This window comes from Chiloscyllium punctatum, chromosome 19, assembly GCF_047496795.1.
Source record: "Chiloscyllium punctatum isolate Juve2018m chromosome 19, sChiPun1.3, whole genome shotgun sequence".
Classification (NCBI taxonomy): Eukaryota; Metazoa; Chordata; class Chondrichthyes; order Orectolobiformes; family Hemiscylliidae; genus Chiloscyllium; species Chiloscyllium punctatum.
This window is the reverse complement of record NC_092757.1, coordinates 84,558,188-84,570,234: the sequence shown is the minus strand read 5'-3', so window position 1 is coordinate 84,570,234 and position 12,047 is coordinate 84,558,188. Positions and strand designations below refer to the sequence as shown.

At 46.1% G+C, this 12,047-nt stretch overlaps 1 protein-coding gene across 1 annotated transcript in view; it reads right to left on the bottom strand.

The window, feature by feature from the left end:
- akap1b (A kinase (PRKA) anchor protein 1b) overlaps positions 1–2,447 on the bottom strand; it is a 62,277-nt gene extending 59,830 nt beyond the window's left edge. Inside the window, exon 1 of the mRNA XM_072589908.1 lies at positions 2,316–2,447. The gene's annotated coding sequence lies outside the window, so the exon portion shown is untranslated. The remainder of the gene's footprint in view (positions 1–2,315) is intronic.
- Positions 2,448–12,047: the final 9,600 nt, after the last annotated feature.

The window sequence follows — 12,047 nt, the reverse complement described above, 5'->3', positions numbered from 1 at the left end:
AGATGTCCAATATAAAATGTCATTATAGAAGTTCAGTGACAGTTCAGCTCCTTCACCATAGACTGAACACTACAGAAAGATAGTGTGAGGTACAATGAATCCCAACCCAATCTAGTCCCATCTGCCAGCACCTGGCCAAGATCCCTCTAACCCCTTCCTATTTATACACCCATCCAGATGCCTTTTAAATGTTGTAATGTACCAAGCCTCCACACTTCCTCTGGCAGCTCACTGCATACATGTGCACCCTCTGCGTGAAAAAGTTGCCCCTTAGATATCTTTAATATCTTTCCCCTCTCACCCTACACCTATGCCCTCTAGTTCTGGACTCCCCCACCCCAAGGAGGAGACTTTGTCTATTTACCCTATCCACCCCCCTCATGATTTTATAAACCTTTATAAAGGTCACCCCTCAGCCTTCGACACTCCAGGGAAAACAGCTACAGCCTATCCAACCTCAGTTGGACTGAAGGGTCTGTTTCCATGCTGTACATCTCTACAACTCTATGACTTCTATACTGCACTGCCACTCACCTATTCAAATAGGTTCATCGAGTCACAGAGAGCCTTTGGTTCAACTCGCCCATGCCAACCAGATATCTGAACCTGATCGAGTCCCGTTTGCAAGCATTTGGCCCACATCCCTCGAAAGCCTTCCTATTGCTCCACTTTAAAAGTATTTCTGTGCATTGGCAGTTGACAAAGAGGTGGAAACAACTGTGTACAAAGAAAGCTCTTCACGCTTAACCTGCCCTTTACACACACACATTTCTCTATGCCCAGTCAGCACAACTCCACTCCCATTGGCCCAGTTCCAATCTAAAGTCACCAGAGAAAGGGAACAAACACCACAACCAAACCGAATCTGGCACAAGGTATATTTGCACAGAAACAAGGTCAACTTATTTTAGGAGGGGTATTGATAATGCAGCACTGATAAGAAAGAGACATGAAAAAGCAGTCATTTTGAGATGCAGCTATCAGCACAATCACTGCAGTGATTTTAACACTGGACAAAGACAGGACCAATTGCAGGAAACTTCAAAAACTAACTATGGTGCATTCACTACAATATAGAAAAAGTACACTTCAATCACGTTAGATATACTGCCTGAAGTGGCGCAATGAAAATTTCACAAATACTGATAATACTATGAATTTGAACAGCAAGACTGAAACAGTGACTGTCAAATGGAAACTCCACCCACAAATCAGTCACTTCAATTTGTCACAAAACTTAAAAGGACAGTTGAACAAATCAGTCAGATTCGCATGGTTCATTTTTTTAGCTATAGTTTTTAAAAGCACAAGAGGACTCGGGCACCATTCTACACTGACACCCTGATCAGTAAAATTCATTTTACTGCACTTTTTAAAAAGAGCCTGAACCATGAGGCAAACTGAAATAAGAGCAAACCATCCACATAAAGGCAGCTACAATAACCACAGAGCTCATTCTGCAAGTTTCCTGCTGCCACAAAGGGGACAGAGATCAGGACGTGGGCAGCAGGGCTGGCACCATCCCATGCCAAACCATTTATGTCTTGATTGTGAAACTGGGAGCGCACGTTCTTGCAGATTGCAAGTATTTCCAGAATCTGCCTTGTAATAATGTTCAATGAGAACAACAACTCTTCACACAAAATAAAACAAGACAGCTTTCAGTGAAATGAACCCAATTCCTGACAACACCAGAAAGAACTAAATACTTGGCCGGAATTATTTTTGTTTGAAGCGCTAATCGTTAGCTCATCCCCACCCCCCCCCCAAATATAAAACGCTGTAAAAAGCGGGCCGTGCTGCTGTTTTTGATGGGAAGGTGAAGTTGCGGCCTCCCCCCGCTTCCCGACCGATTCGAGGGAAAGGGCCGCTCTATATCGAGGTGAAGGCGAGCCCAATGACCTCCAGTGCCAGCCCGTCCCCCGGACTGCAGCGGGGCCGCCCAATTCACCCAGCCCGCGCCCTGCAGCTGCTGCTGCTGCTGCTTCCCTTCCCACCAGCATCACCCGCGGGAGGCTCTTCCCTCAGGTCGAGCCGGCCCCAGCCGGCGTTCCGCCACCTCCCACCCCAGGCCCAGCGGCTCCGCACGTTGCAGCCCCCCCGACCTTGGGCTCAGCGGCTTAGGGTGACCCCCAGGAGGACACGGCGGCGGCGTCAGAGCAGCCGGGGCTGGCGGGCGGGCGGGCTCGGTGCGGCGGCTCCAGAGGGGAGAGAAAAAGCCGCAGAGAGACGGGGAGGGGGAATAGAGCAGCGGCATCAATCCGGAGCCCGGAGCCACCGCATTCACACAGGCCCCAGCCGGGGCGCTAACTCACCCGGGGGTGGGGGGGGGGGACAAGGCTGAGTGGTCCCGGGTCCGGGTCCCTCTCTCGGTCTATGGGTCTCTCTCACAGGCTCCAGGCTCCACCGCCGGCCCACGTGCTCCCACCTCCCACCGCAAACTGATACATTCAACGGCTCTCGCGAGATCTCAGGCCCGGACACGCCCCTCCCACCGCGCTGCGCTGACGGCGCATGCGCAGAACCCGCCCCGCCCACAGCGCCGTTGCGTAACCCTGGAATGCCCGCCCAAACCCAAACGCCATTGCTCCGCCCAGACCTTACGTCAGCCGCCTCGGACCAGCCCACAAGCTGCACACTGGCCACGACCCTCCTCCTAGCCCCGCCCACTGTCATTTGCTCCTCCGGGTCATTTAAACCCTCCGCCCCAAAGGCCCCGCCCATTATCCATACGTCACTGGCCCCGCCCCTGCCAGAAATCAACCCTCCCCAGCGCTGGAGAAGGCCATTCAGCCCATCGTGCCACATTTCAAAGGGACAAGGTTCCAAACTCCTGCCTTCCTGTCCACGCCCTTGCCCCATGTCTATCAAAACAGCATCCAATGGTCTCTTGAATGCCTCCATTGAACTTGCCTCCACCACATTTCCAGGCGTTGCATTACAACCCACTCAATATCTTGTTACCTTCTTCATCATTGTCCAGGAGCTAATCAGTCCACGTTTCCCATTCGGTTGATCTGTTATCTGACAGAGTTTCACTTTCAGATTCAGGTCAATAGTTACTTCTTGGAAGCAGTTGTTCTAAACTCCCTAAGAATTTTGTCAACCGACGTTTGGTAATTTCCTGGTGGAGAGATCACCAACCTTTGGGACACAAGTCAAACTCACCTTGGGTGGTTTCCCCTCACATTCCACCACAACCCACTGGCTCCTCCTTCACCGCCGCTCCCTCACCACCAGACGCCTGGAGGAAGAACGCCTCATCTTCCGCCTCGGAACACTTCAACCCCAGGGCATCAATGTGGACTTCAACAGTTTCCTCATTTCCCCTTCCCCCACCTCACCCTAGTTCCAAACTTCCAGCTCAGCACTGTCCCCATGACTTGTCCGGACTTGTCCTACCAGCCTATCTTCTTTTCCACCTATCCACTCCACCATCCCCCCCGACCTATCACCTTCATCCCCTCCCCCACTCACCCATTGTACTCTATGCTACTTTCTCCCCACCCCCACCCTCCTCTAGCTTATCTCTCCACACTTCAGGCTCACTGCCTTTATTCCTGATGAAGGGCTTTTGCCCGAAACGTCGATTTCACTGCTCGTTGGATGCTGCCTGAACTGCTGTGCTCTTCCAGCACCACTAATCCAGAAGCTGGTTTCCAGCATCTACAGTCATTGTTTTTACCTCACTGGCTCTAAGGTCAACCTCAATTCCCGAGTTAAAATCACTTTATCTGAATCACCAGAGGTCAGTGTACAGGTATGCCAAGCAGTTGAAAAGTGTGATGAAGGGCTGATGCTTGAACCATCGATTCTCCTGCTCTTTGGATGCTGCCTGACCTGCTGTGCTTTTCCAACGCCACACTTTTCGTTTCTGATCTCCAGCATCTGCAGTCATCACTTTCTTCCATAGTAGGTAGGACTACTATGCTACTTCTATAGTAAGTAGGTTGGAAGGCAAATGGAATGTTGGCCTTTATTGCAAAGAGGTTACAATATGGAATGAGGAAGGTCTTGTTGCAGTTGTACAGGCTATTGGCGATACTGCATCTGGAGTTTCTGTACAGTGTTGATCTCGTCACATCTGAAGGGATATAGTTGCGTTGGAAACAAGTTAGAGAACATTCATTAAATTTGTTCTTGGAATGAAGGGTTCATCATAGAAACAGTTGGGCAACTGGAGCCATATTCATTGACGTTTCGAAGAATTTCAAATTTATTGGAACGTATAAGATTCAAATGGGTTGACAAGATAGATGCTGAGGAGCAGGGTACAATTTCAAAATAAGAGAGTACTTTAAGGCAAATATGAGGAGGAAGGAAGTCTGGAGAAAGGTACAGTGGTTTTTGCTGAGGGTCATCCCGAGCAGCTCCATGACCCAGGACTCTGCTGTGTGGTCTGCCCGAAACCTGTTGGTCTCCCAGAGCAAGGTGTTGATCCTGACCAACTGTTGCAGACTGGCACATTCCGAGGTCCAGGAGCACGTGCTGAGGGACCACTAAAGCCTGGGGTAGCTGCTGCCAAGGGACAGTGGGGAAAGACCAATCTCGAAGATCTTTCTGCTGAGGTTAAATGGGGGTCTGTTCAGTTATCAGACCCTCCCATTGCCTCAAATGCATTAAAACCGTCTTACACAATATGAAATGCCGTTGGTTTGTTTACTTGATAGAGTCAAATTCCAATGTTTGTTTGTTTCTTCATTTGCTACTGTACAGAACTGAACTGCTTTAGTGACTGTGTATGCATATAAAGATATGAACAAAGTATATTTTTGTAATATGTAAAATATGAGGAGGAGTTTTATTTTCTCTCGGTGGAAGCTAGTCTTCGCAATTCTCTTCAACATGGAACAGGGGAAGCTGGCTCATTAAACTATTCAAATCTTGTCTCGGGCAGAATTTGGATTGACAAAGAAATTTAGGATGATGGGAGGCAGGCAAGATAGTGGAGTGAAGCTACAATCAGATGAGCCATGGTTTATTCAATGATGGAATAGGCTTGAGGGGCTGAATGGGCCCACACCACCATCAATCTCTAATGTTGTTTCAACAAATCAGCTACAGTTGAGCACTTAACAGTACTTTTAGTTACTCTGCTATCGACAAATTCTTTTCTTACTTTTTTGCAAAGATCTGCATAATTTGCATAAAATACATAAGTCTCTCAGCTTCCATCTGAAGTTTTTTTTTCGATTAATGGCATTTGCTGCCTATCCTATTTTTTCAAACTGCTAAATAATTTGGCCAAAATCTATGGTGTACTTTAAGACTCTGTTAGAACTGCCAAGTTTCAGAAATCAATTTCAGCAAAATAATTGAAACCTGAAAGGGTTCAGAAAACATTTACAAGGATGTTGCCAGGGTTGGAGTATTTGAGCTACAGGGAGAGGCTGAACAGGCTGGGGCTGTTTTACCTGGAGCGTCGGAGGCTGAGGGGTGACCTTATAGAGGTTTACAAAATTATGAGGGGCATGGAAAGGGTAAATAGACAAGGTCTTTTCCCTGGGGTGGGGGAGTCCAGAACTAGAGGGCATAGGTTTAGGGTGAGAGGGGAAAGATATAAAAGAGACCTAAGGGGCAACTTTTTCACACAGAGGGTGGTGAGTGTATGGAATGAGCTGCCAGGGGAAGTGGTGGACGTTAGCATTTAAAGCATTTAAATTAAAGCATTTAAAAGGCATCTGGATGGGTATATGAGTAGGAAGGGTTTAGAGGGATATGGGCCGGGTGCTGGCAGGTGGGACTAGATTAGATAAGGATATCTGGTCGCCCATGGATAAGTTGGACTGAGGGGCCTGTTTCCATGTTGTACATGTCTATGACTCTAATTGAATGCTAAAAGTTTGAATGATGTGTATAGACCTTCAACAAGAAAAACACACCAATTTAGTTTTATAAAGACACTTTCTGAAGAGAGTTTTACAGCTTCTTAAGAAAAGAGAGATTGTGGTCACCGTGTCATCAGAAAATAATATTCATTGTAACATGATCACTACATTTAAAACATTGCACATCTTCAGGGCGGCACGGTGGCTCAGTGGTTAGCACTGCGGCCTCACAGCACCAGGGTCCCAGGTTCGATTCCAGCCTCGGGCGACTGTCTGTGAGGAGTTTGCACATTCTCCCCGTATCTGCGTGGGTTTCCTCCAGGTGCTCTGGTTTCCTCCCATGGTTGAAAGTTGTGCAGGTCAGGTGAATTGGCCACACTAAATTGCCCACAGCGTTAGGTGCATTAGTCAGAGGGAAATGGGTCTGGATGGGTTACTCTTCGGAGGGTCGGTGTGGACTTATTGGGCCGAAGGGCCTGTTTCCACACTGTAGGGAATCTAATCTAATTTTGTCCTGGACATGAGGACAATGTCTTCCTCAAAAACATTTAAATTACAAAACTATTAAGTCATGTAATGTTAGATTAGCGATAATGTGACTGACTGGTAATCCAGACGCCCCAGATCTGAGTTCTGAAGAAGAGTCACCCTGAACCCTGTTTCTGTCTCCACAGATGCTGCCACACATGCTGTGCTCTTCCAACTCTTTCTGTTTTTGTTTCGGATGTCCAGCACCTGCAACACTTTATCTTTACCTTAATGCTCCAGGGATATGGGTTCAAATCCCACAAGGGATCCCATGTTTTATTAATTCTCACGTCTGTGGTCAGCAAAGTTAAGGAAAGAATTCTGAGGGATAGGATTTATGACTATTTGGCAAAGCATAGCATGATTAAAGGCAGTCAGCGTGGCTTTGTGAGGGCAGGTCATGCCTCGCAAATCTTATTGAGTACTTTGAGGAGGTGACAGGACAGGTCGACGAAGGTCGAGCAGTGGATGTGGTATATATGGACTTCAGCAAGGCATTTGATAAGGTTCCCCATGGTAGGCTCATTAATAAAGTCAGGAAGTATGGGATACAGGGAGATTTGGCTATCTGGATTCAGAATTGGCTGGCTGACAGAAGGCAGAGAGTGGTTGTAGATGGAAAGTATTCTACCTGGAGGTCAGTATTGAGTGGGGTTCTGCAGGGCTCTGTTCTTGGGCCTCTGGTCTCTGTAGTTTTTATAAATGTCTTGGATGAGAAGGTTGAGGGGTGGTATAGTAAATATGCAGATGACACAAAGGTTGGAGGTGTCGTTGATAGTATAGAGGGCTACTGCAGGCTGCAGCGCAACATAGACAGAATGCAGAGCTGGGCTGAGAAATGGCAGATGGAGTTCAACCTGGATAAATGTGAAGTGATGCATTTTGGAAGGTCGAAGTCAAATGCTGAATATAGGATTAAAGACAGGATTCTTGGCAGTGTGCAGGAACAGAGGGATCTGGGTGTACAGGTACATAGATCCCTCAAAGTTGCCACCCAAGTGGATAGGGTTGTTAAGAAAACTTATAGATTGAGTTTAAGAGCCATGAGGTTTTGCTACAGCTCTACAAGTCCCTGGTGAGACTGCACTTGGAATATTGTGTCCAGTCCTGGTCACCCTACTATAGGAAAGATACAGAGGTTTTGGAGAAGGTACAAAGAAGGTTTCCCAGGATGCTGCCTGGACTGGAGGGCTTGCCTTATGAAGAACATTTGAATAAGCTCGGACTTTTCTCTCTGGAGAGAAGGAGGAAGAGAGGAGACCTGATCGAGGTGTACAAGATAATGAGAGGAATAGATAGAGTCAATAGCTAGAGACTTTTCCCCAGGGCAGGATTGACTGGTATGTGGAGTCATAGTTTGAAGATATTAGGAGGAAGGAATAAAGGAGATGTCAGAGGTAGGTTCTTTACGCAGAGAGTTGTGAATGCATGGAATGCGTTGCCAGCGGTGGTGGTGGAAGCAGAGTCATTGGGGACATTTAAGTGACTGCTGGGCATGCTCATGGAAAGCAGTGAGTTGAGGGGTGCGTAGATTAAGTTACTATATTTTACATTAGGATTAAACCTCGGCACAACATTGTGGGCCAAAGGGCCTGTTCTGTGCTGTACTCTAAACTCTGGAATGGAAAGCTAGTTTCAGTGATGGTGCCGGTGAAATCATCATCAATTGTTGTAAAACCCATCTGGCTCACCACAGGAAAGGAAACCTCCTGTCTATTAGTCAGCCTGGCCCACACGTGACTCCAGAATGACTGAGCAAGCCACCTAATTCAAGGTCAATAAGGGATGGACAATAAATGATGGCCTTACCATGCTGCCCACAACTTTTAAAAAAATCTCCCAAATTTTGGTAAATGGATCAAGGTGCTCCATCTAGTGTTGAACATGTGTAATTGTACACACATAGCTAAACAGAAAGTCAAGCAGAGGACTTTTTTTTAAAACTCATTTTCCAATCAACCTGGTCAGAGATGTTACCACACACCTCTGGAGCAGGTGGGACTTGAACCCTGGTCTCCTGGCCTAGTGGCAACACACTACCCCTGCGCTATAAGGACGATTTAAATAAATTGTTGCTTGTGTGTTAGTGACGAAAACAATGTCATTGACAAATTCGGGTCTGTGCAGCATTAGTTAATTTCAGCTCCCAGCTGGAATGTGAGCAGCATGACTTCAGATCAGGTCAGTACCTGACTTGGTAGTGAAACTCGAATCCACCTGAAGTCCCACATAACCCTGTATTTCCCATGGCCAATCCACCTAACCTGCACATCTTTGGATTGTGCTAAGAAACCCAGAGGAAACCCACACAGGCATGGAGAGAATGTACAAACTTCTGTGTGTGGAACCGCAGGAGATGGGGAAGCTGTGAAATGAGTATTTTGCATCAATACCTGAGAAGAAGGATATAGAAGCTAGAGAACATGGGGAAATAAATAATGACATCTTGAAAACCATCCATATTATCGAGGAGGTGGTGCAGGATATCTTAAAATGCAACTCGGTGGATAAATCCCCAGGGCCTGATCAGGTGTACCCTAGAAGTCTGTGGGAAGCTAGAGAAGTGATTGCTTACCCCTTGCTGAGATATTTGTATCATTGATAGCCACAGGTGAAGCGCTTGGAAGACTGGAGGTTGGCTAACGTGGTGCCACTGTTTGAGAAAGATGGTAAGGGCCAGCCAGGGAACTGTAGACGTCAGTGATGGGCAAGTTGTTGAAAGGAATCTAGAAAGGCAGGATTTACATGTATTTGGAAAGGCAAGGACTGATTAGATTAGATTAGATTAAATTAGATTACTTACAGTGTGGAAACAGGCCCTTCGGCCCAACAAGTCCACACCAACCCTCCGAAGAGCCACCAACCCAGATCCATTGCCCTACATTTACCCCTTCACCTAACACTACAGGCAATTCAACATGGCCAATTCACCTAACCGGCACATTCTTGGGCTGTGGGAGGAAACTGGAGTACCCAGAGGAAACCCACGCAGACATGGGGAGAATGTGCAAACTCCAACACAGACAGTTGCCTGGGGCGGGAATTGAACCTGGGTCTCTGGCGCTGTGAAGCAGCAGTGCTAACCACAATTAGGGATAGTCCACATGAGATTGTGTGCGAGAAATAGTGTCTCACAAACTTGATTAAGTTTTTTGAAGAAGTAACAAAGAGAATTGGTGAAGGCAGAGTGGTGTGCGTGATCCATGTGGAATTTAATAACGCATTTGACAAGGTTCCTTTTGATAGACTGGTTAGCAAGGTTCGATCACATCAGAGATAACTACCCATTTGGATACAGAACTGGCTCAAAGGTAGAAGACAGACAGTGGTGTTGGAGGTTGTTTTTCAGACTGGAGGCCTGTGACCAGTGGAGTGCCACAAGGATTGGTGTTGGGTCCACAGCTTTTTGGCATTTATATAAATGATTTGTATGTGAAGATATGGTATGGTTGGTAACTTTGCAGATGAGACCTAAATTGGAGGTGTGGTGGATAGCGAAAAAGGTTACCTCAGATTACAATGGGATCTTGATCAGTTGGGCCAATGGGCTGAGGAATGGCAGATGGAGTTTAAGTAAATGTGAGGTGCTGCATTTTGGAAAAGCAAATCAGGGCAGGACTTAAACAGTCAAAGATTAGATCCTAGGGAGCATTGGTGAACAAAGAGACCTTGGAGAGCAGGTTCATAGTTCCTTGAAAGTGTAGTCTCAGGTAGACAGGGTAGTGAAGGAAGTGTTTGGTATGATTGTTTTTATTGGTCAGTGCATTGAGTTGGGAGGTCATGTTACGGCTGTACAGGACATTGGTTAGGCCACTTTTGGAATACTGTGTGCAATTCTGGTCTCCTTTCTATAGGAAGGATGATGTGAAACTTAAAAGAGTTCAGAAAAGATTTACATGGATGTTGCCAGGGTTGGATGGTTTGAGCTACAGGGAGAAGTTGTATAGGCTGGGACTATTTTCCCTGGAGTGTCAGAGGCTGAGGAGTGAACTTATTGAAGTGTAAAAATCATGAGGAGCATGGATAGGATAAATAGACAATATCTTTTCCCTAGGGTGGGGGAGATCAAAACTAGAGGGCATAGGTTTAAGGTGAGAGGGAAAAGATGTACAAGGGACTTAAGGGACAACTTTTTCACACAGAGGGTGGTGCATGTATGGAATGAGCTGCCACAGTAAGTGGTGGGGACTGGGACAATAACTTCATTTAAAAGGCATCTGGATGGGTATATGAATAGGAAGGGTTTAGTGGGATATGGACCACATGCTGGCAAATGGGACGACTTTGTGTTTGCAGACCTGGAGCACTGGCCACCAGCCGCATTACTCAGTATCAGAGGGTGATGAGAACAGATGGAATTGTGTCTATTCTGAAAGTAAATGCCTTTAAGCAGCAGTAGTTGTGATGCAAACTGGGGAATGTGTGCAAGTTTAGATATTGGGAATATGGATGCAAAGTACTTAACCTTTAGAATTTTAAAATTATTTACCTTTTCATTTGCTTTTGTGGAGTACAAATCTGGACTCAAAGATCAGTTAGGTCAAAACTCACAAAACAATATGCTTATCATGTTGTAAAGGAACCTCATGGCTGCTAACGGTTATAGAATTCCATGGAAACTACTGCAGCCTCAGAATCTCATCTCTACAGCCTCAGACTCCTTCTCTGAGGAAGGGTGTGCTGGCCATGGAGGGAGTCCTGTGAAGATTTCTCAGACTGATGCCTGGGATTGCTGAACTAATGCATGAAGAAAGGCTGGATCAGTTAGGATTACATTCACTGGAATGGAGATGAATGAGGTGGATCTCATAGAAAACTCTAAAGTTCTAATAGGACAAGACTGAGTTGGATGATTAACCACTGGTCATATTGAATGGCAGAATAGGCTTGAAGGGATGAATGGCCTAGTCCTGCCCTTTATTTGTTGTTTTCCTATCTTGTGACTCAAGGCCCTGTTGTAACCTATCAAGCAGGGCCTCAATTTCTCATTTCCATCTTGTATAAAACAATTTTTACAGAAACTCCTGCTATTTGTTGCCACTACCTGAAGGCGCGGATTTCATGTGTTGAGTGATGATTGTGTTTTTTAGCTTGGCCAACAAACGCTGACATATTATCACATGAGCAGTGTACATGGGTCAGTATGCTCAATTGCTTTATACATTTTTCCAATTTTTAAGCCTGTACAACATTATTGCTATGTTTGTAAAATAATTGTGAACAGAATTACTGACGTTAACATTTCATAACTGCGTGGAGTTCAGCTCTTCCTTGTATTTCATGTTTTAGCTTCTGTCCCCATGCTCAAGTCCAACAATTGTCCAAGTTCTGAAACAAATACACCATTCAGTCCATCAAGCCATTGCTGGGCTTTTGTAACACTGCTATTCATTCTTTTACAGGGATCGGTTAATTTTGCAATGGCATACCGGTAATGTCACTGAGTCCAGAACTTCAGCTTAATATCCCAGGTACATGGGTTCACACTAGGGATTCCATGCAGAGGGGGACAGAGGTGCAGTAAGGCAGGTTTACAGCAAGAGTCGATTCTACAGAGCGAGAGATGAGTTGGAGAGGAGAGGTGTTGACTGAAACACTGATCAGCAGCAGCGGCAGAAGAAATGTTACAAACTACAATGTAACACGAGTTCAGGGAAGTAACTGAATGGTGAGTGGCATTGGTGAATATTT